Raw genomic sequence first — 11,563 nt, forward strand, 5'->3', positions numbered from 1 at the left:
AGGGGTAAAAGTGTAAATTTCACATAAAATATAGGAATATGCTTGAAAATTTTTCTTAGGACTCATTGAGATTATGATACATACCCAAAAGAAATTGAACAAATAATCATTTATGAAATAGAAGTTGACAATCTAAATTATCAAACATATTACCTACACAACTAAAACGCCAAAAATGCAAACAAAGAATGAATTGAAAAAAAAATTAATATAATCTTCTACATCTTATCTCTAATACCAATATAAATTCAAATGAAACAAAACCCTAAAATTCCTAAATGTAAACTCAGAAATCCAAAAGGAAAAGAACATAGACAAATCATCAAATAGGTCAACTTCAAAGGAAAGCACGTGCATAACAACCAAAAACTCAAACACAAAAACCAAGAAAAAAAACATTTAACTTAAGATTTCACCAAACACGTGTACCTCAATTTTAGAACTGAAACAGCTTTACAATCTACAAACTTCAACCTTTTTCCAGTCCAAATTTCCTTTTCAAATGAACTACTTTCAATGCAATTAGCAATGCTATCCTATCTTTGATGTCATCACAAAAACGAAAATAACGGTGCCTCCATGACTTTTTCAATAGTATGGTGCCACAAACACTCCAAAATCCTACAACAAACCCAAGTCCGATGCTAGCATAGAACCATATCCTTTCATAATCATCTCCATTTGGTTTGTCTTCAGCATCGGTAATAGTTGGGTCATCAGATGTTTCATCTCCAGGGCACTTGGTCAGAAGAGGAGGCCCACACAACAAAGGGTTTCCCTTGTACATGGTTGCATCATTTATTGTTTGAAGTTGATCACCACTTGGGATTCTTCCTGTCAAGTTGTTAAAAGACAAGTTCAAGTGGACTAAGAAAGTCAAAGAAGACATGCTTTCAGGAATAGGTCCAAAAAGTTTATTGTATCTTGGCCGCCTAAATTCCCAAAAGGTAGTAGCCAAAATTTTCTCCAGTCTTATGGATCAGGCTATTCTCCATAGCCTCCAGAACCTGCAGCTCACTAAAGAAGAAGAGGAAGACATCCCCATTACAGTTACAAACAGTCCTGACCTTCTTGAAGAATGCTCCTTAAGTCTCTTTGGGCGTCTTCTCTCAGATCGGCAACAGAACCAGCGAGCTTTGAAGAACACACTTAGATCTGCATGGAAAATGGGTTCAGATATGAGGATAGTTGATGTTGGAAATAACATTTTTCAATTTAAGTTTAGTTCTCAATATCAACTAGAATGGGTTGAGAAGAGTGGGCCTTGGTGTTTTGATAATAATCTATTGTTGCTTTGCAGATGGAAAAAGGGGCTTTCATCTACAAATATCACTTTCACCCACTCGCCCTTTTGGGTCCAAATTTGGGGACTTCCATTTGAGCACATGTCACAAGAAACAGGGAAGGATATTGGAAGTAAAATAGGAAAATTTATTGAAGTTGATAAGCGCTCATGGCAATCTGATCAGGCCAAATTTATGAGAGTTAGAGTAGATTTGGAGATTGACAAGCCGCTACGAAGGGGAGGATATATTACAAGCACTGAAGGTGAACGTATTTGGCTTTCCTTCAAGTACGAAAGGCTTCCTACAGTATGTTTCATTTGTGGGAAGCTTGGGCATGATGATAAACACTGCCCAACATCCACTGACTGGCAAAATGTTGTTCGTCAGTATGGAGACTGGTTAAGAGCAGGATGGACAGTGAAAGAAGTCACTAGGGATAAGGCTGCTAGCAGTGGAAATCGAGAAGCCTCTGAAGCTTCCGAGGAACCGGAAACAGGTGAAAAATTCCGTCAGGTGATCGGTGAGATGGGTGTTCATACTCGGGGAAGCAGTTGGGGTTTTGAAAACGAAGGCGGGAATCCACGGGTTGGGAAAGGTGAAGTCTGTGGAATTGGTAACAGCACACGTGTGACAAGACTGCCATCAGCGGAAAATCGGGCAAAAGGTGACAGCTCTGAACAGGTAATGAGCACTCTAGAAACTGGTGCAAAGTCCAGTGCTCAGCTGAGTGTGCCAAATGCTGATATTACAAAAGGGCCAAAAGGCTTCCTTTCACAAATGGGCCAAATTAAACAAGTTAATGTTGATATGGAAGAAGTCACCAGCCCAACGAAACAAGCGGCCCATATGGCCACTGATGGAGTTAATTTGCCAGCCCAGGTCCAAGATGAAGATAAGCAAATTAAGAGTAAGAGTAGCTGGAAGAAATTAGCCCGTGGGAAAGGAAAGAATAAAGAAGAAGAAATGTCGGCCCATAAAACAGAAGTAGGAGTTAAACGTTTGATAGAGTTTGAAGCCACTGAGGAAACTGAAGTCAGGCCTCAAAAGCGAGTCTGTGTAGCACAGCCCCCAGGTAATGCTATCCCCCTCAATGAAACGGCGGCGACTGCTGGGCAGCGCCGCCGAGAACAATGATTTGCCTAGGATGGAACTGCCGGGGGCTTGGGAACCCCCGGACAGTTAATGTGTTGTGCGGTTTCGTGCAACGGTGGGATCCCAAGATCGTCTTCTTGTCGGAGACGAAACTGAAAAGAGCTGGTATGGAAAGAATAAAAAGAAAGGTTCAGATTTTTGATGGTCTGATTGTTCCAAGTGATGGGCAAAGTGGTGGGCTTGCTATGTTATGGAAAAAGGATGTAAAATTAGAGATCATGGGTTACTCAAAATGTCACATTGATGCCATTATTACAGAATCGTCGTCTGGTTTTCAGTGGAGAATTACTGGTTTTTATGGTCACCCGGAAGCTCATCTAAGACACGAATCATGGAAGCTGTTGGAAAATCTCAGTGGTCGATATAATTTGCCATGGATATGTTTTGGAGATTTTAATGAGATTGTCTCCATGGATGAAAAACTTGGGGGAGCGATAAGATCCCAACAGCAGATGGATGGCTTTCGTAATGCCATAAATAGTTGTGGATTTAAGGATTTAGGCTATAGAGGCCCAGATTTTACATGGTGTAATAATAGAGAAGGAAGCCACAGAATCTACATGAGGCTCGATCGTGCTCTGGCTACAACTGGTTGGTGTGACCATTTTCCGGAGGTAAGAGTCCATCATTTATTTGATTCCACATCAGATCATTGTGCACTTTTAATCTCAGATTCTCTTATAGCCAGACCTCCTCGAAAACGTCGCTTTCAATTTGAAGCAATGTGGACAAAGAGGGATGATTGCAGGGAGGTTATTAAAGATGTTTGGGAAAGTGGCATGGATATGAATAGCCCTGATGGCTTGGCCGAGGGGCTTAAAAGGTGTGCGGCTGATTTATCACATTGGAACAGAAATGTTTTTGGTCATGTGTCGAGACAAATCCAAGCAAAAAGGAAAGTTTTTAATTCTCTAATTCTCCAAGATAGGGATGGCAGTCATGGGGCAGAAATAAACAGGCTTAGAAAGGAGATAAATGATCTTTTGGATAGTGAGGAAATCTTGTGGAGTCAACGCTCAAAGGCTCTTTGGCTAAAGGAGGGTGATCGAAACACAAAATTTTTCCACCGTCGTGCCTCTGAAAGACGAAGGAAAAATACTATTAATGGAATCTGGGATGCTAATGGAATCTGGTGTGAGACAGATGAGAGTATAGCCGCTGCGGCCTTATCATACTTTGAAAACCTCTTCACCACCTCCCGTCCTAGAAGAATCCGTGAGGTAATAAGCTCTATCCCCTCACGGGTCACCTAGGAAATGAATCAACAGCTTATTGAGGAGTTTTCAAGGGAGGAAGTCCTGATTGCTCTTCGACAAATGCACCCCACCAAGGCCCCGGGACCAGATGGTATGCCAGCTATATTTTATCAAAAATATTGGAGTATTGTAGGAAATAATGTTACAAACATGGTTCTTAATGTTCTTAATTCAAACATGTCTATAGCTGAAATTAATAGAACCAATATTACTCTTGTGCCAAAGGTTAAGAATCCATCAAAGATGTCCGAATTTAGGCCAATCAGTCTTAGTAATGTGGTCTATAAGCTTGTTGCAAAAGTTTTAGCTAATAGACTAAAAGCTGTCTTGCCTTGTATTATATCTGAAAATCAGAGCGCATTCCTCTCTGAAAGGCTGATTACAGACAATGTTTTGGTTGCTTTTGAAATTATGCATTATCTGAATAATAAGAGAGATGGCAAGGATAATTTTATGTCTATAAAGCTTGATATGAGTAAAGCTTTTGACAGGGTTGAGTGGGGCTTTGTTGAAGCTGTCATGGAAAAATTAGGATTTCATGAAAATTGGATTAGGCTTATTATGCATTGTATCACTACTGTCTCTTATTCTGTACTCATTAATGGTGTTGCTCATGGTTGTATTATGCCTACTAGAGGTTTGCGTCAGGGTGACCCTCTGTCCCCATATCTTTTTATCTTATGTGCAGAAGGTTTTTCAGCGCTTATTAATGAAGCTGCTAGGGATCAAGCTCTCCATGGAATCTCTATATGTCGTGGATGCCCAAGAGTAACTCATTTGCTGTTTGCTGATGACAGCCTCCTATTTTGCCAAGCCAAGGAGCAAGAGTGTAGAAAACTTATCGAAATTCTTGACTTGTATGGTGCTGCTTCTGGGCAGATGATAAATACAGATAAATCTTCAGTCTTCTTTAGCAAAAACACCACTCAAGCAACTAAGGATGAGGTGTTGAACATTCTTGGTCCAATGCAAGACACTAGGCACTCAAAGTATCTTGGTCTCCCCTCTCTTATTGGGAAATCAAAATCTCAAATCTTTGCAGAAATCAAGGAAAGGGTTGGAAGAAAGCTCTCGGGGTGGAAGGAAAAAATCCTCTCTTTGGGGGGCAAAGAAATTTTGATCAAAGCTGTAGTCCAGGCGATTCCCACATATTCAATGAGTTGTTTCCAACTCCCCAAGGGACTTTGTGAGGAGCTAGAGGGTATGACTAGAAGATTTTGGTGGGGCCAAAAGCAGCAGAAATCTAAAATTGCTTGGATTGGATGGAGAAAATTATGTCACTCAAAGCTCAATGGGGGCATGGGGTTTAGAAACCTCCAAGCTTTTAACTTAGCCATGCTAGCTAAGCAAGGATGGCGGCTCCTCACCAACCAAAATTCCTTAGTGGCAAAAATCTTCAAGGCTAAATATTTCCCTAATGGAGATGTTCTTACAGCCAAGCTTAGTGGCAACCCCTCATATGCATGGAGAAGCATTTATAATAGTTTGGAGGTAATTCGAAGAGGCACAAGATGGAGAGTGGGAAATGGTAAAATGATACACATTTGGGATGACAAGTGGTTGCCTACTCCAATTACATACAAGGTAATCTCTCGTCCAAGGGACTTTGATGACTACCCTATGGTATCTTCACTCATTGATGAAGGCTCTAAGAGTTGGAAGGTTAATTTGGTTAGAGAGCTTTTCTTGCCCTTTGAAGCCGAGACTATCCTAAGAATCCCATTGAGCTTCTCTCTCCCTGAGGACAAACTTATTTGGGTGGGAAACAAAAGGGGGGATTTCTCTGTAAAAAGTGCTTATCACATTGCAGCTACTATTGTTGATGTACATGAGGGTGGAGAATGTTCTTTAGGTGATGTAAGAGCCCCACTTTGGAGAAAAGTTTGGCATCTAAACCTTCCTGCCAAAATCAGAATTTTTGCTTGGAGGGCCTGCAAGAATGCCCTTCCAACTAGGGAAAATCTTCGCTCAAGAGGAATTTCGGTGGAAGATCTTTGCCCTCTTTGCAATCAAAGCAGTGAAAGCACTTCTCATGCCTTGATCCATTGTGTTTCTGCTGCTAAAGTTTGGGGTAATTGGGCTGATTGCCCTATTAAGTTGCAAGACACTGTGTCTGACATCTCTGATATTGCTCTTGAATTGCTTAACATTGGTTCTGCTCAGGATCTTGAGGTGCTTTTTTCTACAGCCTGGTTTATTTGGTATAACAGAAACCAAGTCATTCATGAGGCATGCTTTAGCCCCCCCCTTCATATTTGGATGTCGGCTCAAAGGCTTTATCAAGACTATAACGCTGCAAATTCCAGTCAGCCTCAGATTGTTTTTCCTGGTCAGCCTGGGTGGACAGCTCCCCCTTGTGGTTTTTATAAGATCAATGTGGATGGTGCAACCTCTCAAGACCATAGACTCTCGAGTATTGGGGCACTCATAAGGAGCTCTGATGGTTCGGTCATAGCTGCCATTAGCAAGGTTCTCCCTGCGCAGTACACAGTGGAAGAAGTTGAAGCAATTGCTTTGGAATGTGGAGTGCTCTTGGCTCAGGAGTTAAGCCTCACGGACATCATAGTGGAATCAGACGCTTTATCTATCGTGCAAGCTGTCCAAAAGAAGGAGCTAAATGGCAATATCGGTCATATTCTTCAGGGAGTTCTTTCTGCTCTTTCTGACTTTCGCTCTTGGAAAATTCAGCACTTGAAAAGGGAGTCCAATATGGCAGCTCATGAGCTTGCTCAGTTGGCTAGAGCTAGTGGGGAATCTCGGATTTGGAAAGGGATAAATCTTCCATGTATTCAAAGTCTGCTCAGGCAGGATTGTTTTTAAGTCTCCTTTTCCCCTGTTTTAGCTCCCTGTTGTTCTTTCCTTTTCTCAGTAATTGAATTTGCAGATTTCCCATCAAAAAAAAAAAAAAATGCAATTAGCAATGCTATCCTATCTTTGATGTCATCACAAAAACGAAAATAACGGTGCCTCCATGACTTTTTCAATAGTATGGTGCCACAAACACTCCAAAATCCTACAACAAACCCAAGTCCGATGCTAGCATAGAACCATATCCTTTCATAATCATCTCCATTTGGTTTGTCTTCAGCATCTGTAATAGTTGGGTCATCAGATGTTTCATCTCCAGGGCACTTGGTCAGAAGAGGAGCCCCACACAACAAAGGGTTTCCCTTGTACATGGTTGCATCATTTATTGTTTGAAGTTGATCACCACTTGGGATTCTTCCTGTCAAGTTGTTAAAAGACAAGTTCAAGTGGACTAAGAAAGTCAAAGAAGACATGCTTTCAGGAATAGGTCCAAAAAGTTTATTGTTTGAGAGATCAAGTGACTCCAGCAACTGCAGGTCTCCTATATTCTTGGGAATGTTTCCAAAGAGATGATTCATTGACAAGTTTAGCGTATCCAATCTTGTGAGGCTTGTTATTTCAAAAGGAATTCTTCCTGTCAAATTATTCCCTGAAAGATCAATGCAGGTAACTAATGAGAGAGTGCGATCATATTCCATCTCTCTTCCTTTTCTCATTATGGATGCTTTCTCTGTATAGTTCTCAATAGGCTTGTACCCAGAGATGTTGTGATCAACCATTGCAGTAAAATTGTTCAAACAATTTGGAATGCCACCAAAAAGATTATTTTGTGCAAGATCTAGGATGCGAAGTTTATGAAGATTGCACCATTTTCGAGGGATGGTTCCGTTGAATAGATTTGATCGTAGGCGTAGCATGAAGATGTCTGATTCTATCCATGACGGAAGATTCCCCGAGAGACGATTCCCCCCAAAATCCATGCTCACAATAGAACAATTTTGCAAGGAAGAAGGAATTTCTCCACTAAGATTGTTGTTGCTCAACACTAATATAGAAAGGTTTCCTAAGAAACCCATTGAGCTCGGAATTTTTCCACATATGTTGTTGTATGAAATATCAACAACACGCAAGCCCTTTTGTGACTCGTTCCATTGATGAGGGAGCTCTCCTGAAAGATTATTTCTCCTGAGGACGAGAATATTAAGATGTTTTATTTTTGATATGGACAGAGGAATTTTACCATAGAGGCGATTCTCTGATAGATCTAAATATTGCAAGGTTGGCATTAGATCACTAATATTTGGTGGGATAGGGCCTGAAAACAAATTGGTTTGCAGAAAGAGCTTAGTCACGTTTGGAAATACTAATTGGTGCGACAAGTTCCCTTCTATCCGATTGTTGGATAGATCCAAGTGGGTGAGGTTAGTAGATATCATAGAGAACCATTCCTCAGGTATAGTGCCTTTGATTTCAACGTTGTTTAGGATGACATAGGTAAGCTCACTTTGAACTTGAAGCCACATAGGAAATTTGGGGCCAATGCGACAGCTTTCTAGATGAAGAATTTTGAGCTTGAAAGGAGGACGCCAGTCGTATCTCACATTGAAAACTAGAGGTTGACTTTTATTATTAGTTTTTAGTACAAACTCTTCTAGACTTGTGAGATTCATCAATTGAGCTTCTGTTATGACACCTTCCCAAGAATTTTCTAGTAGATACAATTTGACTAGCGTTGAGAGTTGCCCAAAACTTTCTGGAATGGTTCCATTCATCTCAGTATATGAGAGGTCCAACTCCTTCAAGGATGACAAATTGCCAATAGAAGCTGGAATTGAACCATAAAAATGGTTACCGCCGAGATATAGGTATTTCAAGCTTCCAAGTCTCCCAAATGAATCAGGGATTTTTCCACTTTGATTGCTAAAAGTCAAATCAAGATGTTTGAGGTTCGTAAGATTAAACAGCCACTGAGGTATGGAGGTGTTAAATGGGTTGTATGATAAATCTATGGAGGTGTTAAATGGGTTGTATGATAAATCAAGGACAAGAAGAGAGGCCAAATTAAGGGAAGTAAGGGAAGATGGAAGGTGGTTAAGCTCACATGAATATAAACTTAACTCCCGAAGGGAAGGAAGCATGTTAATTGCATGCAGCCAATCTGCTTTGGTAGGATTGATCTTCACTCCCCCCATATACAGGTACTCTAAAGAAGAGAGACTTGAGACCCAATCCAAGTTTTTGGTAGACAAATTGTAGTTTCCTTCAAGGTCAAGATGCGTCAGGGTCGACAGATTGCCCAGATAACGAGTAATCTCTCCTGAAAGAGATGCATGGACATCCCTTGAAAAAGATGAATTAACATCCCCTGAAAAAGATGCATATATAAGAGAGATTTAGATACATCCAGTTCTTTAGCATGCCAAAAAGTACAGGAATTCGAATAGCTTTAGATATTTCAAGTGAATCAAAGAAGAAGTTACCTTACCGAGCAACCGTTTATACCTCGAAGAGCTCCTATCATAATAATTATTGACAGGACGACCCGTGCACTCTGAAATTAAACACGCGCGGCGGTTCCGGTTCTTAGGATAATTAGGATCATATGGATATATTTCGGAATAATCAAAGTGCCTGGGGCGTCCAGCTGGGTTGCTAAGATTGAGCTTGGTAACATGACCTGAGTTGTCGCACTCTACGCCTTTCCATTGGCAGCATTCTTCACCGTCCCATTTAGAAAGCTTACCCGGAAAATCAATAACGCCTGCCTTGAATCTGAGAAGTGCTTCTCTTTCACTTTTGATGCATGTCACATTATCAGAGCATGAACCCAGTTTGAATGTCCCCAAGGACAAAAGAAGAAATACAATAAAAACAGTATGATTATTATTAATCATGATGAAGTATTTTAATTTTACTGATAGTGCAATGCTAATGATGAGTCTTGTGGATTTTTATGAAGCGAAAGCCATGCATTAATTATGAATATATATCACTGAAGTGTGAACTAACATAGAAGTCATTGTTTAATGTTTTATTTTTTTCCACACGGTAAGCGAAAGTTCGTGTCAGAATCCACACACGGTATGGACTAGAGAGTAAAGTAGCCTACCTGCCTCATGAGTCAAAGCACTAGGACCCATTTTCCACTCGGCGGAGACTACTTTTTCACTTTTTCCATGTTGCAGGAATCGTCTGATTCATATTGCTTTTTCTACTTTTTCTTTTTCCTTTATCTCATTCCAAATCTCTTTCAAACAATTCCATTTCTGAGCAGACTTGACTGACATTTAATCACTCCTACACCTTACTTTTGAGTATGAATAAAAGTTAAGTACAAATACGTAAAATAAAACTCAAATCTGTAGTTACATTTTTCTAATTAACTTGATTACATTGTGTAATAAAACATTTCTAGGTTTTTATTTTTCTTTTCTTTTCTAGGTTTTTAGGTGGAACAGCAAATCCTTGAAGCAATCTATCTCTAAGAAGAAATAGTACAATGAGGTATAGTTTTCACATTATTAAAATCTCTTTTAATTTTTTTTTTTTTCAAATTTTGTGACTTTAATGGTATGCTTCTGTGATTATTAGGGTAGAAAAGCATCAAAGGTTCAAATTTGTTGAATCGGAGGTTTTAATACTTGGGTTGAGATTTCATAGTGGCTGATTTGCTTTAACCATAATGGCTTTTGTTAATGGCCACTTGGGGATTGCACAACTATGGTGGTAGAACTTGAGATTTAGCCAAGGGTAGTTAATTAACGGGTTGAAGGTATGGATTTTTTATTTTTTATTTTAATTTAAAGAGATTTTGTGTGTACTTTTAAACGTGGAGTTGTTAATTTTTGTCTAGAAGTTTCAATTTCAAGTTCAAATTTTAACATTTGTTTTTGTTATGCGCATCACATTTTTTTTATTACAAAATTGATAAATATGAGTTCCAGATAAAATCAATCTCTTTGAGATAAAGAGGTTAGCTTATGAAATATCAAAGTTTTTTTTTTCCTACCTACAAGCTTCAGTTTTTATATCTAAATGGAGAGGTGCTACGTCCATAATATTTTTACAACAAATCATAGGTGGTAAGTTGTTATTGGTTCAAATTTGAACCTAACACTAAGATTACTTTTTTGTCCCAACAATAACAACCAAAACATCCTGCCACTTAAGATTTATTGTAAAAATATTGTGGACATATCATATCTCATCTAGATGTTTGAATAGTGTTAATTTGGCTCATCCGTTATCATTTTCTATTTCTTTGATTTTATAAGCAAGTTGTGATTAGTAGATGTATGATGGTAGACTATGTGAGGACACACTTCAACCACTCACAACTTAATACGTAACTAATTATGTCACAAAATTGTGCATTTTTATGTTTCTCTAACATTACTTAAATTTTTTTCTAAGTTTGAACCAACTGTAGTCTAGATAGATTGGTCCGGTCAGTGGTCAGTTCAATGACGATGACTCGAGTGAGTGGAAAAACCCCGCCTATTTCGTTAGTCATGCTCAATTGCTCATGCATAAATAAATAATACAAACCTTTTTCTTTTCTTTTTTTCCCACTCGGTATGCTTTTTTCCAATGGTCAACATAATTTCCCACACGGTAAGCCAAGGTTGAAAGTTCTTCCACATACTTTTACCCCGTGACTCGTTCGTGAGTCATTACGTAAACTGTAAACCATACAATTCCTTTTCCACACGGCAAGTCAGTCAACCTTAGTTTTTTTTTTTTAATAATCGAATAATTTGGGGCTTACTTACTTGGAGACACAAGAAGCACCATAACCGGCCCACAAGGAAAGAGGCTAGATAAGATTGTTTTTCTTTTCTAAAATGGGCTTTCAGTCATCAAACTGTCAGAAAAGAATTGTAATAAATGGTGACCGCTATTTAAAATTTATGATAAAGTTTAACTACAAAATTAATTGTATTATAAATTTTAATAGTTACAACAAATTTAAGACAGTTTATATTCCTATGCTTGCAAAATTTCTAAAAAATTAAAGATCAATAACTATGTCATCAATAAATTGTTTATATTGTAAGTTTT

The 11,563-nt window shown here is 39.0% G+C and overlaps 1 pseudogene; it reads right to left on the bottom strand.

Moving 5' to 3' along the window:
• Positions 1–340: 340 nt before the first annotated feature.
• LOC142633990 (receptor-like protein EIX1) lies at positions 341–9,461 on the bottom strand (annotated as a pseudogene).
• Between the last annotated feature and the right edge of the window lie 2,102 nt (positions 9,462–11,563).

The sequence above is a fragment of the Castanea sativa genome, chromosome 5 (assembly GCF_040712315.1).
Source record: "Castanea sativa cultivar Marrone di Chiusa Pesio chromosome 5, ASM4071231v1".
Classification (NCBI taxonomy): Eukaryota; Viridiplantae; Streptophyta; class Magnoliopsida; order Fagales; family Fagaceae; genus Castanea; species Castanea sativa.